The 17453-nt window shown below is 46.7% G+C and overlaps 1 pseudogene; it reads left to right on the top strand.

Moving 5' to 3' along the window:
• Positions 1-11114: 11114 nt before the first annotated feature.
• On the top strand, positions 11115-12458 carry LOC120841801 (annotated as a pseudogene).
• Positions 12459-17453: the final 4995 nt, after the last annotated feature.

Here is a 17453-nt window from a genome sequence, read left to right as displayed (position 1 = left end):
AGGATGATATTCCTGTTGCGAGAGCATACCAGCCTTGCAAATTATAATTGTCACTTCGGTGGTACAATTGGTTTTTTGCTCCTGTGCTTGCCCTTGGGGACCTGCCACTCCATGTCGTCTGGGTCAGACGCCGGAGTGGATGGGTCGGCACCCTCCTACATTGGTTCTGCCTCCTGGGTTGAGGCTGTTCTAGCCGGTTTAGGGAGGCTCTGGGCACGAGGTGGAAAACCCCGGCCCCGACCTCCACCAACCGGAGGAGCAGAGGTACTGGGCAGGCAGTCGCCCAAGCCCACCTGCTCCTGCCCCTTGGGTGCTGGAGCAGTGGAACAAGAATCGTGCCGCTCCTTGGATGAGGAGGCTCCCTCTGAAGAATTCGGTCGGGAGCGTGGTACCCTCTCCTTGGAAGGAGACCGCGAAGCACTGAGAGGTGCGGCCACAGCCGACCCATCTTGGGTAGGAGAAACAGCCTGTGAGCCCTCTACATGAGAGGGGACAGGCTGCTGCTCCGTGGAAGAGGAACAACTCTCGCTGGAGGAGGATGTAGGTCTACCAGCCGAGAGTGAACGCCCAGGAAGCTGAAGCTTCAGCTGGAGTGTTGGGGACTGCAGCGGCTTCCTAGCATCCGGGAAGGATGTCTGAGTTGCCACTGCAACCTTCAGTGGTGCAGGTCCCCGCTGCACCACCTGTGCAAAGCCACCCTTGCGCAAAAACGCGAAGCGGCGACGCGCCTCTGGGTATGAGAGGTTTTCTTTCACTTTAAGTGTAAGAATTTCTTTTTCATCTTTCCATGTCTTACACGATCTGGAGTAAGCAGGGTGGGGCTCTTTGCCGTTTACACAGAGTGTGTCGTTGGAACAAGAGTCTGCTGCATGGTCGGTTTTGCCACACTTAGCACATGTCGCTTTGCCGCGGCAGTTCTGTGAACCGTGTCCAAGTCGTTGGCAGTTAAAGCACCTTCTGGGGTTCGGAACGTAAGGACGAACTCTGCAGTAGAGGTATCCCGCTTTCACAGACTCAGGAAGTGTGGTGGACTCAAAGGTAAGCACGATATGCCTAGTCTTCAGCTCTTGGCCGTCACGACGCAAGGAGATGCGCCTTGCAGCTACAACCCCCTGCTCAGAAAGGCCCTCCACTACTTCACTCTCAGACGCGTCCAGAAGGTCGTCCTCCGAGATGACTCCTTGGATGGTGTTCAATGTCTTGTGGGGCGCCACTGTAACTTTGTAGTCCGACACACAGTTGAGTGCAAGGAGCGCAGAACTCTGGTGGCTGGTCTCAATTTCTACAAGCAAATCGCCAGATGCCAGCTTCTTAGCCTTAAAGTTCTTTCCAATCACACCCACTAGGACCTTTGCAACAAGAAATGGTGACATTTTCGAGAGTTGTTTGTTGCTTTCAGAGTGGAGTACCAAGAATTTTGGGAATCTAGGTGGAGTAGTGTGTGTCTCGTGCGAGGTAGAAACTTCGGTGCGACCCCTTTTCGGAGGCCGATCAAGAAAAGATTTTTTGTGCAGACCCATAAGAGATGGGAGGAAAATTCAGTGCCCCACTGCCCCGCCCACCACGGAGCCGAACAAGGGGGTAGGTAATGTGCCATAGCAAGATGGGCTTGGCTGACACAATTACTCTACCAGTGCTGCCCGGGCACTATAGCCTAGTGTGGTTGCAGGGACAGGTCCTGTTTCCACTCAAGGTTGGCCCTTGCCGCCTAAGAAGGTGAAAAAGGAAGGAAGAGAGTGTAGAAAAAAAGAGAAAGAGTTGGGAGGAAAAGTGAAAGTGGGAAGAACAGGGTAGAAGAGGCGACTGGCTGAATCATCCTGGTCGGGCCAAGCCAGGACACCCGTCTACGAGAAGCAATGGCCGAAGCGGTGTATTGCCTCGCCCGGGGGCCTCGAAGGGTCCAAACAAACCCCGGGCTCAGCTCAACCACCAGGGTCCCCTTTTCCCGGACACGGGTTAAGCCACGCACAGCCAGGCGTGGGTGGGTGAACTCACATAGCTCGGGGTTCGCGGTGGCACCACTCACCAAGCACCTACCAAGGCAGGTGCCCCCTGCGTGCGGGTATGGTGGCCCACGTGGCTGGGGTCCGTGGTGACGCTACTCACCAAGCACCTAGCACATAAGGTGCAGGCGCCCCCTGCGGGGCTCGGGGTTCGTGGAGACGCCACTCTCCAAACACCTGCTTTCACAGGTGCCCCCTGCGGAGTAAAAGGAAAAAAAAAAACTGGTTTTCTTAGGTTTACTTTGTATTTGGGTGGTTTCGCGATGACGATCAGTTTAATGAAAAATTGCTTGAGAGCTACAGACTAGAATTGTCCCAGGGTTGTGCTTTTAGGTTGCGGAGATTCGAATCCACATGAACCAAATGTCACAAGTGCCATATCTGGAGTCGAGGGACGCCTCCGGCGCCGCCAAAGGCCCCGTGTTTGGGTGATCCCGGGAAGCCGGTGATAAGCAGACGGTGCTCACATACACAAATATTCTGCCGAAAAACTGCGCGACGTGAGAAACGTAAGAATGCGGCGACTGGATAGATCATCCCCGGGCAATGATAGGTGCCAACCTGGTCATTGAGGAGATAGAAATGCAAGGTGATAGGAAGCTCTCTGAAAGGAACCTTGAATTCTTCCAAACCAAGCAAGTCAAAGCATTTGACTACTACAGATAACACACTCGTGCCCTACTGGAAAAAAAATTAAATAAAAACTTTGTAAGATAGTCTTCTGAATTAAGGCACAGCGATCCCTGCCGTGAAGCTAGGCGCGTATCTTCAGCACCTGGCTGTCGCAGGTGCCGATCGCCGTTGCATTGTGGTTTGCTAAGCAGTGTGACGCGCTTCAGAACTTCTAGGTTCCAAGTCATTCTTAGTGGTGCTATCCTGCGCAAACCTTTCGAGTTGTTGAGTAACTGGAACGTTGGGGCGGAGGCTAAGAGTTTGAAAGCTTTGTGTTTGAGGCTTCACCCTAACGCTAAGGCACACGCATGCGGCCATCTCAAATCTGACGATCTGACCATGTGGCTTTGACGCGGCTACGTAGTTAGGGCGCAGAAATCCCCGCATTTTTATCTGTTTTTCTGCTCACTTCGTTTGCTTTTTTCGTGCACTTGAGCGAGTGAATATAGATGGAATTATAACTTCCGGACACTTACAAAAATACAATTCTATTATGAAATGTGAAACGTTATTTCTAACTTTATGACGTCACATCCTTTTTAACTAAAATGGCCGAACCTGTTTTGTTAGAATATACACATTGGTCCCTCAAAACAGCCATGGAGGGCATTGTGAAAACAATATTGTCGTATTGGTGTTGATGCCTTATTGCGTCTTCGTTTTTTTTTTTTGTTTTTTTTTTAAAGGTTGATGTTGTGAGAATACATTTTTGTTTGTAACAGTAGGCCCGACACCGATCATCCTTTCAAGAGTTCTGCAATATAGTCTCGTAATATAAAGCGCGCTTTCCTTGACTCGCTGACAATCATCGACAGGCCTTGTGTTCGACTAAGAGTGCACAAGTGTGCTCGGTTCTCTTTTTGTCTACCGTAATAGACCTTTTGCTTGATTACCCAAGCACAAAGGAGCATGCTGCCAGTATAGTTACACGCGCCGCACGTGCTGGCGTCTGCAGAAGTAACTGTTCCAAAGCAAAAGCTGGAAACAGACGGCATCTTGCACGCGCATTAGTCAACGCCTTATTTTGGTTATTTACTCCGAACCCTTTTTGCGAGGAAGGCAAGCACGTGCAGAACGTGTGCCTACGTTTCTAACATTCTCCTTGATATTTGGTTAATCCAGGAATCGATCCGTTGCTCTTGGCCAGGGGGCGCGAGCGCGTCAGCAAGACGCGACCATGTTATGCAGGCTGCACCCTTCATGCGGCGCTGTAACGTTTGATTTTGCACGTGTTACGTTCGAATACAAGCATCTGAGAGCATTTGTAAATGCACAAAAACATTACGTCGAAAAAAATATTAAAAAAGTAGTAAGCAGCTCGTGGCCGCAGCGTCTCATTCATCTTTGCTTTCTTTCATAGCTTCCGCGAGCACGTAAGTTTCACTTTACGTGATAGCGAAGCTAAAGCTACTCGCAAAAGCATGTCCTAGGGTGCCTTCATGTGCGCTTTGCTTAGGGTGGAGACATCTCGCCATTTTGTCCCACACTTTTATTTTTATTTTTTGTTCAGAAGCGCGTGAAAGAGCGTGACCCTGCACGCGTTTGTGGCGCTGACTGTGCTATGGCGACATTTTGTTTTCGTTGATTTCTTTGTATTTTCCCCGTGAGCGCGAGCTGTCGGCATCGGGTACTACAAAGGGTGGCATCACCCTAAACGGAAGGACATTGAGGCACCCTAGCATGTCCTTTTGAACGATGCTCGCACTGCACGAGCGCCCGTGCTTGGCAGGGACGCTGGAAGCTCGCAGCTCGCTCTTGTAGCCTCTGCTGCGATGGCACGTAGAATGGAACGGAGTATAGAAAACTGTAGTGGGGAAGTATATTGACGCATGTTCGGAACGCCAGCCAAATATTCCATTTTGCTCGCTCGGGGCGCTGCTCAAAGCTTCAGAGCTACGGGCCTATAGGTCCATCACGACGGTAGCCCCCATAAGCCTTTCATCCTTCCTGAAGGAATAGTCTTGACCGCATAACCCCTGGGAGTTTATACTTCTTACCACTTTCATTTTTTTTTTTGCCCGGTCCTTGTGCAAACTTGGTCAAGAATGACTTTTCAAAAACGGCTTTCCATGTCCCTACCCCGATACCCTGCTATCCATTTCGTCACAGTGCGTGCGACGATTCGGCGATCTTCGACGTTCGTAGAATTATAACGTTTTCATGTGCCCTGAGCAATCGCTTTTTGATTTCCGATTGTCACGACGAAGTGATAAGTGGTTTAGATTGCACTCGATTATTTGCCTCTCGTGTACTCGACAAGCGTACCATTGGAGCGATACACGCGAATTAAAATTCCCGTGATGCTTGTTGCTTGAACCGCGACCGGGGTCAGACTTATGACCGTCGGCTCGACCACGCGCACTAGAATACTTCCTTGATGTTGAATGATTCTATTCAGCTGCAGTACCGCTTAAATAACGCAGTAGGTGGCGTAATAAGTTGAGAGCACAATCTTTGGGAAGATGCATAATTCGTATTCTACGTGTGTGCCGGTGCCATGAAGACTTGAAATGATTGTTTTCGTTGCAACTTGTAAATTCGTGGCTGTTGATATTATAAAGGCGGGAAGAAAGCTTACTTAATTCAGCGCGGTCACAGGTCGATAATCTCAACATTTTAAAATAAAGCGAGCTATGCTTTCGCTTGTACCCAGGCTGCAGCAAACTGCTAAAAAAGTCGTGTGGCGGCGATTGTCAGAAAACAAACCGACAAAAAGAAACAAAACAGTCATAGGATGACACTCATGTGTCAAATTAACTGCTGATTCTTCGGGCGACAAAAGCAGACTGTTTTAAATGCAATGAAAATTTTCCAGCACTTTGAAAACGCCCGTTTTGTTTCAAACTTGAGTGTATGGAATTTGTTATGGCCGCGGAAGGTCTCGCGGAGACGGCATTGTGAACGCAGCCTTCACAATTGTGTGTTTACTGAAGCGTGTACTCCGCATGCATGGTTGTAAAGCTACTATGAAACTGCCTATATGGTGTCTTCAATGCAGGTAATTTCGCTTATTTTTCAAGTGCTCACTATCTGATGAGTGCTGTTGATACCGTATGGGGGAGTATCCAACTTTCAACCGATGACATATGCATATGGATAGCCAGTGTGCTCAAGAGAGTACACTCGCTATCTAAGATGAAAATATCGGGGCTCTACTAAATACCTTAGAGATGTGCTGCATAGCTATGATTAGAATGCATTCAGACTGTCATATTTGCTACTGTACTGCCGCTTCTCATTTATGCTTGGTGGTGGCAACTCAACATTGCGTGTTTGATCAGCATAAGAGGCATATTTCAAATACTTCTTTTTTTTACATTTATTTCCCTTTTAGTTTCTTTATGATGTCTTATTCCGAATCGTTTATGACCCGTTTTGAATCTTTTTTCACCCCCTTTGTCATTCGTGTAAAGAACAACACCTATTGCCGCAGTGGCAACTGAGCTGGGCCATATATCAAAGCAGCAGTGCGCCTGCTCGCCTCTAGCTCGGCGCCAGCTGTGCGACGATCGTATTGCTACGAAGGCCTGACGTCAGCATGCGTCACCCTCTTCCTTTTTCCCCGCCGCCGTGGTGAGGCATTGAATATTTTATCACTATACTTCCTAACCATCCGACTCTCCTCGCAACATCATGCATGGCGCTGACAAACGGGCGCACAGACTGACACGGGCGGGGTTTCATAAAAACGAGTGTTTTAATTCGAACGCTCTAAATGGCGGTAACAGATGTGGTTAATTTTTGTGCCCCCAATGCTATTTGAAAGTAAATTGTAAGGACGTGTCAACGTGGGTACAGTCGAAACGAAAAACTGTAGTATTTTAATATCACCTCCAATTTTCGCTTTAAAGGTCTGAGTGGATGAGCGATATAGAAGATGAAAAGACTTTTATGTTTGCTTGAACCAATGTCCTAGCGGACTACTGGGTACTGCAGTAGAGGAAGAGTAATTTAAATCGGAAGATATTTATTTATTTATTTATTTATTTATAATACCCTCAGGGCCACAAGTGGCGTTACAGAGGGGAGTGGGTTTACGTGAAGTAGTTGGTGATAGTTGGTAAGATGCATTGTGAAAGGAACAGGAGATCGGTTTATAATGTTTTAAGAATAGTCTACTGCTCATAACGCCTAATGTTCCTGGGCCCGATTTACACGGCAAGCGCAAAAAAAAAAACCACAAAAGAAAAACATGCTGCGCTTTTTTTCGTTTGAGCAATACTCTTAATAATAATAATCTTAGATGACTCAGACAACAACGCACCGAAAAAAGGCGATAGCCTGTACCACGGAAGCCCGAAATGCCGCGTCGATTGAGGGTGACTTTGGGATTGTATAATATACAAGATGTAAGATGAGGACGACATGCTCTTCTAAGCGTCGGCCAAACCGCTTCGCGAGTCTAGGATTTTTGGTGACGGTTCACGCGAGTTCGCTTGTAAGCTAAGGTATTGTTCGGAGAGCTATTCGGTTAACGTTCAATAAGATAATGTCAGGGCGGTTTGATGGCAAGATCATTCAGTTAGGTGAAGGCCACTAAATAAGCATAGCTTATTTAGTGGCACTAGGCTAGACGCAACTCCACCTTCGCGGAGTTACGGAAAGGAGAGAGCCAATAGTATACACTATTGGCTCTCCCCTTCCCCCCCCCCCCCCAACCTCTATTACAACGCTTCTCTCTCTCTCTCTTCGCGGAGCTTACACAGACGCTGATTCCACAGAAGCTTACCCATTCGTGCAGCCATTAGCTTCAAATGTCGGGAAGGGTGGAGAATAAAGGTAATCTTCCGGTTCTGGAAATAAGAGAAGTCAGAAAAGTGCCGTTGAGGCAATTATTGCAACGCCGATCATGAACGATCTTGCACACACTGATTTACTGTGATGTGTGGCTCAATCTGAGAAAAGAGAATAAATTCGACAAAGGAACTTACGGGACACGAGCGACTGATTCCCCAATTTAGTAGAAGACAAACAGAACGGTGGGAGCGTGCTAACGTGATCGTCAAGAGCGTGAGGAAGCGAGCCTTTTCGTTTTTTTCTTCTTATCTCTGTTCGTGACCTCCCAAAAACGGTTTGTATTTCATTGTTTTTTGTTGTTGTTCTCTTGTTGTTTCGTTTTTTTTTTTTTTTTTTTTTTTTTTTGGGGGGGGGGGTGGAGGGGAGAGTTTACAAACGCTAAGACATGATTGAGCCTAGGGAGCCTATTGAGCCAAATATGCAGTGCCCAAAATACATGGTCATGGCGACCGTCGCGTTGGAACGTTTCCCATCACCGAACAAATCAATCACGTGCATGAAAAAAGGCAGGATCTATGCTAAAGGCAAACTCCACAGACCGCCAGATCCGATCACGAGCCACTTACAAATTGCATGGTACTTTGCAACGAGCCATGTAGTGTCGGGTGCCCTTCTCGGATCACTGATGGTGATGGGCGGACAGCTCGGTTCGAATTGAATAGCGGTGAGTGACGCATCAATTTTTCATTGAAAACAATAGCCATGACATACGGGCTTTTTTATTCCGAGCCGCCGCTAATCAATGTAAAGCATGTCATAGTTTAGCGTGAAACGAGATTGGACCTGGCGGCTCGTGGCTTTTGCCTTTAGTCCATCGTAGTATGAGACAAAGTACAACCGCATTCGTGTGCGTGATAGATATTGCCGATTATAGCGAACGGAAAGCAACAACGAGCGCCAAGACGAAACAAAAATTGTGTCGTGTTTCGGTTATACAGCCCGGAGTAAGCGTGCCACAACGGGCGACTTTTCTCTTAGCTGTAGATAAGCATTTAGCGCGCACAGTGCAACCGCTAACATGGGCTTTAACGTGCACAACGCAATAGATGTATTTAGTGATACACGACCGCACGCTGGTGTGATGCTCATCCAGATCGAAACGGTCATCATTAAGGGGGATTCAACCGCTATTTATTTGTACGCGTTTCCTCATAGATGGCGCAAAATATTTCCGGAACAAACGAGTTGCATGCTCACAGCTGCGCATGCAGGTCGGGCGCTCAAGGTGGGTTCGGGCCACGGGCTGTTCGCCGCCGATCTCGAGCTAGATCTTCTTCGCTCTGCGTCCGCCGCTGCAGAAAGCGGCCAACAGGCGGCGCGACATATGAGCCAGTACATACGTTGATTACAGTGGCTTACAAAACGTAGAATAAGCTCTGATTACCGAATGGATTCGAAGTTCGAACGACGTTCGGAAGTATCGAAAGCACAGGGTGCAGCGTTGCGGCCGTTTGGACCCCCAAAATTAACACGCAAACGTTGTTAAAAGAATATATATATATATATATATATAAAGAGAAAGAGAGAGAGAGACAGAGACAGAGAGAGAGAGAGAGCTTAATTAATGCTAGAAAACGAAAAATTGTGCGCTCCCAGGATGCGTGCAGTGAAGCCAGTTTATCTTGGGAAAAGTGGCGCCATTCACTTTTGTGGAAATGCTCAAGACAAGTGCCGCGCGCTACTTGTGGGAGGAACTAGAGCCACTTATTTAGTTGCACTAGGAAGAACATGCCGGTCTGAAATCTGTAGCTCAGCGCTAGCTGCGCTGTTCCGCCATGATCCTCCCTACTGCCACTAAACAACCTACGCTTCAGAGTAAAAACGCTCGTCCATATTGTGGAATAAAGTCATGGTTGCCAGTTGTCTGAAAATTTATCTAAAATCACAGGAAACTCCTTTATGTCCTCCAGAAATAATTAAACACTTTGCGACAGAGCAAAGCAATATTGCATGAGCTTGCTAACACCGAATCGAATGCTGAGGAATCCGCACTTGTGAATCATGACGATCGACAGTTGTGTCTGTTATAGGGTGCCTTCATGTGCGCTTTGCTTAGGGTGGAGACATCTGGCCATTTTGTTTCCACTTTTACATTTATTTTTGTTCAGAAGCGTGTGAAAGAGCGTGTCCCAGCACGCGTCTGTGGCGCTGACTGTGCTATAGCGACATTTTGTTTTGTCAATTTCATTGTATTTTCCCCGTGAGCGCGTGCTGCCGGCATCGGGTATTACAAAGGGTGGCATCCCTCTAAACAGAACGTCATTGAGGCACCCTAGTCTGCTCTGTACAAGCACCAAGATGGCCCCGCTCACAACGATATTGGTAACAGAGTGCCGACTCTAAGTATAGCTCATTTAGTGGCGAGGTCAACACTACTGCGCGGCGAGTCAATAGCAACAAGAAGCAACCGTTTCCTACCCATGAACTGTACCAAGGAGTTCTCTGTCCGAGCAAGTGGCGCGGCTCTACTACTCGTCCACAACCGAGCGCCAAGTGCACAGCAGCTGTCAACATTGGCAACGGTTAAGGAGAGAAAGAACACTTTACGTCTGCCTGTCAGCGAAAAAGAACCACTCAAATACGCAAAGCCATGTTGCACTCGAGCTATCCTCGTAAATTCCAGAAGTTGAAGGCGTTGCCGTGAAGTGCAGACTAAATTCCTTTGATCAAATTCCCGCTTAGAAGTACCGCCAACCATTGTTCTGGAAACGCGCGGCGCAATTGACACGTGCCAGAAGCGGGTGCTCCGCTGCCATTTGCCTCCAAGGGCCGTTCATTTCAGTGCTGCAACGACATCTGCTTCCGACGGCCGCTCCGGACCTCGTGCACTAACGCATTTGAATCTACTTGCAAGACAAACGCAGACACATCGAAGGACGTTAGTCCAGACCATCTGGTCCAGACAAATAAAGGGGGATCGCTGGATGGCCCAGTGCAATGAAGAAAGAAAAAAGGATCGGTGGCAGAGTGCGCTAGAGCACACTGAGCCCACCAGCTCGGAGCACGTGAGGCGAAAGCTCGCGTCGCAAAACCCAGGGATCTTGGGTTCAATCCCCACCCGGCCCGTTTTGATTTGGATGACAATCGTACCGGTGTGCCGTCTTGTATCACTACTGCGTGATGCACGTTATCGACCCCAGGGCCGGTTTGCTCACTTTGCGGCCGCGGACGCGGCTGCGGCCAGGAGCGATTTTCACATCACGTGACCAGCTCCATGGCGACAATGAAGTACCTAGCGTGCCTGCCTAATGGCGGAGAGATCCGCATCGCTTCAAGCACAAAAGCCTAATTTCGCTCGCAGAAACTGATTGCAGGGACTTTCAACTGGAGTCTAATTGACCGCTCATTTCGACTGTAGGCGCGGCAGGTAAAGTTCGGGCCAGGGAGGGCAAATAGGAGCCAAAATAAAAAAAATAAAAAACATACGAGATAAAAGCGGTAGCAGTATTGTGATATGTCTCCGCCGGCGCCGCGCCTCGCGCCTTCTGTTGTGGGGATGGAGGAAAAAGAAGTGACCATAAGTGGACGCTCTATTCTGACTGTCTGAAAATTTTAACTTCTTGCTAGGGCCCTTGTGGCCCTGGAAAACGCTGCGGAGAAGGCAGCGATTTTTCAAGTAAGATGAGCTCGAAGGAGAGTAGTATGACGGTCATTGGTGACCGGGTTATTGTTCATGAAGATGAAAACTCCAAGGTGTACAAGGACTACAGGATAATTCTTCCACGTCTACCGACAGGTATGCTGGTTTCCAACTCGCTCTTGTTGCACGCGGATATCACCGGAAGACCATACAAGCCGACAGACTTCAAAGAAGCTCTTTTCCATAATTGAGCGTGAAGATCTGATCGCACTAGGCCCCTACCAGATGAGCCATGTATGGATGGCAGTCTTCGCCAACGGAGCAGCCAAGTGCAAAATCAAAGCGTGTGAAGAGCTCGTAATCAAGCAAAAAAGGTGCGCGTGATCGATCCCACAAAGGACGAGATCAAACTTAAACTTCCATGGTTACCACCCCAACTACCGGACAGTGAGGTTAAGAAGGTCCTAGAGCCGTTTGGAACGGTAAAGGAAATGACAAGAGAGAAGTGGAGACGCTTAGTAGAAGAGCGTGTTGGTTTAAGTCATGGATGAAGAAAGAATAAACAATTAAAACAGGGACAACACAACTACATCTTTCATGTAGTTGTAGATGTAGTTGTGTTGTCCCTCTTTTAATTGTTTATTCTTTCTTCATCCAAGAAGTGGAGATTTTCTGATTTTGAGAAAACAGCCACCTTGACACGGGTTGTGAGTCTTGTCCTTAAGGACCACCTCTCTCTTGACAGGGTACCCCACATGCTCAACATATATGGAGTGAATACTCTGGTGGTCATTCCCGGTCGACCTCCCGTCTGCCTACGCTGCAAAGCAGTAGGCCACATCCGTAGGCACTGGTCTACCCTACGTTGCACTCAGTGCTGGCGGTTCGGCCATTCCATTGAGGAATGTGTCGTGACCTACGCCTCAAAGCTTCAGGGTAATGCTTCACCTAGCGTTGATGTAAGCGAACACATCATGGACGTCGAGGAAATGTTCCCCAAAGATCAAGAACAACCAGAAGATTCCCAGGATCCCAAGGGCTCTGTCGACCAAACAATTTTGAAGTCTCCAGAACATCAGGAGAGTGGACCGACGCCCAGTTTGGACGACGCAGAAATGCAAGGTTCCCAAGGGGACACTCCACCTACAAACGTTAAAGAACCAGAAAAGTCTCCCGCCCAGAGGACTTCACCTACAACGGCTGAGGATAAAGAAGAGAGGCTGCGCAAGAAAGCGAAGGTGAAGAAAACTGAAACCTACCCCACAGCGAAACCCTGCTGTTCCAAAGACCACATCACTGTGAGAGATGAACAGCAGCGAAGTCCCGACCTCCAAGAACAACGAGGAAGGTCAAAGTTCAAGGATAGACAGAAAACAAGCCAAGCCCGATGCGGCCCTAACGTTTAAATGACCACAGTCAGCTTTGGCACCACTCAGAGTAGCGATTTCACTATATGTACCCTTAGCGTCCGAGGTATTAATTCACGAAAAAAACAATACCAACTCCTTCGTTTTTTGGAACCTCACAATTGTGATATAGTCGCATTACAAGAAACCAAAGTGTCAGGAGACACGGCTTTGCTTTCAGCAAACACGGCCTGGACTAACTTGTACGACATATACCACTGCCAAGCAAGAGACTATTCTGCTGGATGCGCCCTGTTGTTGAAAAGAAGTTTGCAGTACCGTATGTGCAGTTTGCTTGAAGGAATGGACGCAGGTAGGCTCCTCGTAGCTAATGTCCTTATACAAGGTAACCCCTGGCGCATAGTCGTTGTTTATGCGTACAACAACACCATACAAAGGGAGAGCTTGTTCAACCAAGTAAGGATACATGCAGACACTAGATTCGACGTTATTGTCCTTGGTGATTTCAATTGTGTATTGCATGCAAAGGACAAAGTTCCAAGCACGAAATTCGCTGATTCCAGGGTAGACATCCTTCGGGCCCTCGTCTAAGATTGTGACTTGGTCGATGCATCTACTACAACGAACGTTCTTCAATACACGCATTTTCAAGGATCGTCTCATGCTCGTTTGGACCGTATATACGTATCTGTCTCTTCTATGGCAGTAGGCTTTGTGACTACAACGTGATGCCTGCATTCTTTACAGACCATTGTATGGTCACTGTCAGCGTAGGGCCTAGTCGCAAGCAAACGAAAAAAAAGCTACAGTCATGGGAATGCTGGAAAATGAACGAAAGCCTGCTCGAAAACGATGACTTTAAGACTGGACTAGAACGTTTAATTGATGACCTCGGACAAGTTAAAACTGGGTGGTGCCAAAAAGTGGGAACTGTTTAAGCTAAAAATACAAGAACTCGCAATCGAGATATCTTCAATAAAAAGGTATTACGAAAAAAATAGAAGAGAAACGCCTTAACAAAGACCTCTTGTACCTATACAATCTCGAAAGCCAAAAACCGGTGCTGTATAAGGAAGAAATAAAAAATATACAGGCACAAATCGAAGAACACGACAAGAAACGATATGAGGGAGCTGCTGTGAGGAGATGCACCCTGCAACTAATTGAGGGTGAAAAGCCTACAAAAAGATATCTTTATGCTGAACGTGAATACGTGAAGAAAAAGCTGGTGCCACTAATACGGAAAAATGGCCGAGAGTTGACAGCGGACAACGACATTGAGCAGGCATTTGTGTCTCACTACGCTGACATCTTTGCATCGAGTACCAATGTCCCTGCTGCCCGACTGCGTGAAATAATAACAAGATTACTATCATTACAAAAAGAAACAACGGAAAAATTGAACGCCCCTTTCGATGCACTGGATATTATACAAAATATCACCGAAATGAAAAGCCGTAAAGCTCCCGGACCGGATGGTCTACCTGAAAGTTTTTACAAGAAATGGAAAGAAAAACTAGCCCCTATTCTATGTCACGTGATCAAAGACTCTTATACAGAAGGTACACTGCCACTATCGTTTCGTAAGGCTCACACCATACTCATTCCGAAGTCAAAAGACCCTGAGAAGTTACAACAGGTTGAAGGCTATAGACCAATCAGCCTCCTCAACAGCGATTATAAGATACTAGCTCGAATGATAGCGGCTAGACTCCAGACTGTGATAAGTCAAATCGTTGGAGATCACCAAACGTGCTCTATCAAAGGCAGAAATATACAGACCAATCTCCATATCGTTCGATCAATATTAGAGATTTGCCAGCGTACGCATGAATCAGCTGCTATATTACAATTGGACATGACGAAAGCTTTCGATAAGGTGGACCATTCTTTCCTATTTGCCCTTTAGAAGCACGTAAACATCGGCGACATCCTTGAAAACGGCATTAAGTTATGTTACAAGGACATATGAACGAAGCTACTCATCAACGGATCTCTTTCTACATCCATCATGGTGAAACGATCGGTACGCCAAGGCTGCCCAATGTCACCGCTACTATTCAATGTTTACCTAGAACCTCTTTGCAGGGATGTCATCAACGATACTAACGTACAAGGTTTTCGTCTTCATGCCTGTGAAGTAAAGCTCCTGGCGTATGCAGACGACTTGGTCCTCATTTGCTCCGACAAGCCAAGCATCGCTACAGCAATGTCACGTGTTGCAGGCTACTGCTCTCTGTCCGGTGCCTCCGTGAATAAGGAGGAAAGCAGTGGATCTTGGTGCGGGTCGTGGGGAACAACGCCAACCATATACGAGGACATCCGATGGTCAACGAACAAACCGAAACTCTTAGGCGTTCCACTGAGCGCTATGGACAACCCCAGGTCCATGTGGGACACTGTAAGAACTAACGTTAAGTCAGCTGCTCACATGTGGAATCTAAGGTACATTTCTATATTTGGGAAAGCCACTGTCTGTAATATTTTCCTTTTTTCTAAGTTCACATACCTGCTCCAAGTCATGCATTGTTCCAGAGTTACCGTTAATGAATTCAACAGAATTTTTGCGACATTTATTTGGAATTCGTCATATGAGCCAATGAGGAGATCTAACCTTTTTCGACGAACTGAAGATGGCGGCCTCGGCCTTGGCCATATCTTTGTGAGGCAACTTATCGCGAGATGGAAATTTTTTAGAACCTTGCAGCACCCGTTTCTAGAAAGATGCAAAGAGTTTTTCTTGGCGAGGTACATAGTATCCAGAGTAGACGAAAAGCTTTCGGGCGATACAATCACTTTACGTGGTTTCTATAAAGAAGTTGCCGAACCTATTGATTTCTTGAATGCACGATTCTCTAGTGCCTATTTAGAGTCATGCACCAAAAAGAACTTAGTTACATCTCTCACCAATTCTTTATTTTCTGAACCATTGTATCGCTTAAGTGTGTTTGCGGCTCCTCCCAATTGTAAGCAGGATGTCCTGAAACGGGTTAAACGTATGCCAATACCACCTAAGTGCAAGACGTTCTTTTTCCGCTTTCATTCTCGAACGATACCTGTGAGGGAATGGCGCGAATCCCGTGGGTTTGACGTATTTTGGAGCACGGACTGTAGACTGTGCAAGACAACTGAGACATTCACTCATGCTTTTGTACTGTGCGTTGATGCTGTATTTTTCTGGGACGTCTTCAAGCGGACATTGAAAAAGGACTTTGAAGTTGAAGAGTGCATTCTTCGTTACTTGCATTTTGGAAGCCAGCTGGATTCAGTTCTTGACGCACTCGTCGTGTTAGGTTTATATAGCCTATGGAAAACTCGAAAAGTGGATACGGATGGGGGTGTGGCCAAACCTTTTTGGGTAAACTTCAAAAACATAGCCATATTCGTAGGCCAAAGCATGCTCGAAAATTATGAAGGACATGATGAATGGAAAGATGTTGTACAAAGCCTCAGTCGTTCACCTGACATCATTTAGGTTATATTCAAAACACCTAGCTTATATAATAGCAAAACATTTTTATAAGAAAAGTTAAGTTTTAGTTGAGGCGAACTGGAATCGGTGTCAATGAAAAATAACTAACTTGAAAAATAATGCGCCCTAACATCTTGAGTGTAGAGTGTGTGACATGTGTCACCAGTTCTGTGAACAATTTATGTATATATTGTACAATAGTGTCAAAGTGTATATAATCATGTACATAAACCTTTTCGAAAAAAAAACCTTTTGTAGTGATCGAGAGGTTAAAGCGCCGGTACTTGTGGTCGCGGCGTGAAAGTTCCGGGTTCAAATCGCGCTAAGGACTTCTTTTTTTTCTTTTTTTTTGTATTTTGCGCGTGACTTACTTTTTAACTGTGATCCTTTTTTGGAAGTCATCCACTTGCTCTACTGCGCCTTACACGCTTTTACTGTTAGTCCCACCTGTCCAATCGAAACACAGGGAAGAAGAAAAAAAAAAGATCAACGCAAGTTAACGCGCTAATACAATCATTTCATTATGTTCATTAAAAGGAAACCAAGGTAACAGCATCGGTATGGCTTTCACACAAACGGAGGCGAAACAAGCATCCTTCCCCATGCATTTGCAATTTTATCTGTTTTTAAATAACGCTCTTGCTACGATTCCTTTCAGTAACAAGAGACGCCTTTTTAGGACTAATAAAAACTGCGAGGTTAGCAAATAAAAAAGTCCAAAAAACAAGCAAAAAAAAAAGACTAGCAGTAGTGGATACATTGATTTAGCGAAATCCTACAGGCAAGGCAGCAGGTCAAACGTCTGAGAAAGTAGTAAAACCGAAATAAAAGAGATCATACTCTTACTTGCATGGAATGAGATAAAAAGTATATTTATACGCTTTACATCCCTATTGAAAATTCCATCAAGCTACGTAATTTGGGACACTGACTGCCAGTCAGCAGCCTTGGTGTAACGTGATGGACCATCAGACGTCATCTGATGGTCCATCAGATGACGTCTGACTGCCACTGCCAAGGGAATTTCATCAACAAGGGCAGCATTTATATAAGAGTAAAGCTATACGCACTCATAAATATCGCCAAATGCCTCGATAAAACAATATTTTCGAGAAAAAAAAAAATGTAGCACGACCGCCGATCGAACCCGCGACCGCTTGCGTACGAATCGGACACCTTAACCGTTATGCTACGCCACCGCTACAGAAACTTGATTTAACTATTCGTTTTATACGAGATGCTTCGGCTGCAAATGCAGTTAAGCCGACAGCATGTTATGCAAAGCACTCGTACATCACTCGCAGTACTTCAGTTCTACTCACCTGCCATGTAGAGTACTTTCGCGTCGTAAAACGATCCTTTTGTTCGCGCGTCATCGGCCCAGTAGACCTGGTACACATTGTCGTCTTCAACTACACCGCTAAAGTCCCTTACATCGTCGGAACTCACAACAGGCTGGGTCTTGTCGAGTAGAAGTTCTACTAAAACATAAGACATTGTAGAGCCCGGGCAGGATCGACAGGTTGGAGCAAGCGGGCAAACAAAACGAGTCGAGAGCGATC

Source organism: Ixodes scapularis, unplaced genomic scaffold, assembly GCF_016920785.2.
Source record: "Ixodes scapularis isolate PalLabHiFi unplaced genomic scaffold, ASM1692078v2 PGA_scaffold28__5_contigs__length_5199819, whole genome shotgun sequence".
In the NCBI taxonomy this organism is placed as follows: Eukaryota; Metazoa; Arthropoda; class Arachnida; order Ixodida; family Ixodidae; genus Ixodes; species Ixodes scapularis.
The sequence above is the reverse complement of the archived record's forward strand: the minus strand, read 5'-3'. Positions and strand labels throughout refer to the sequence as shown.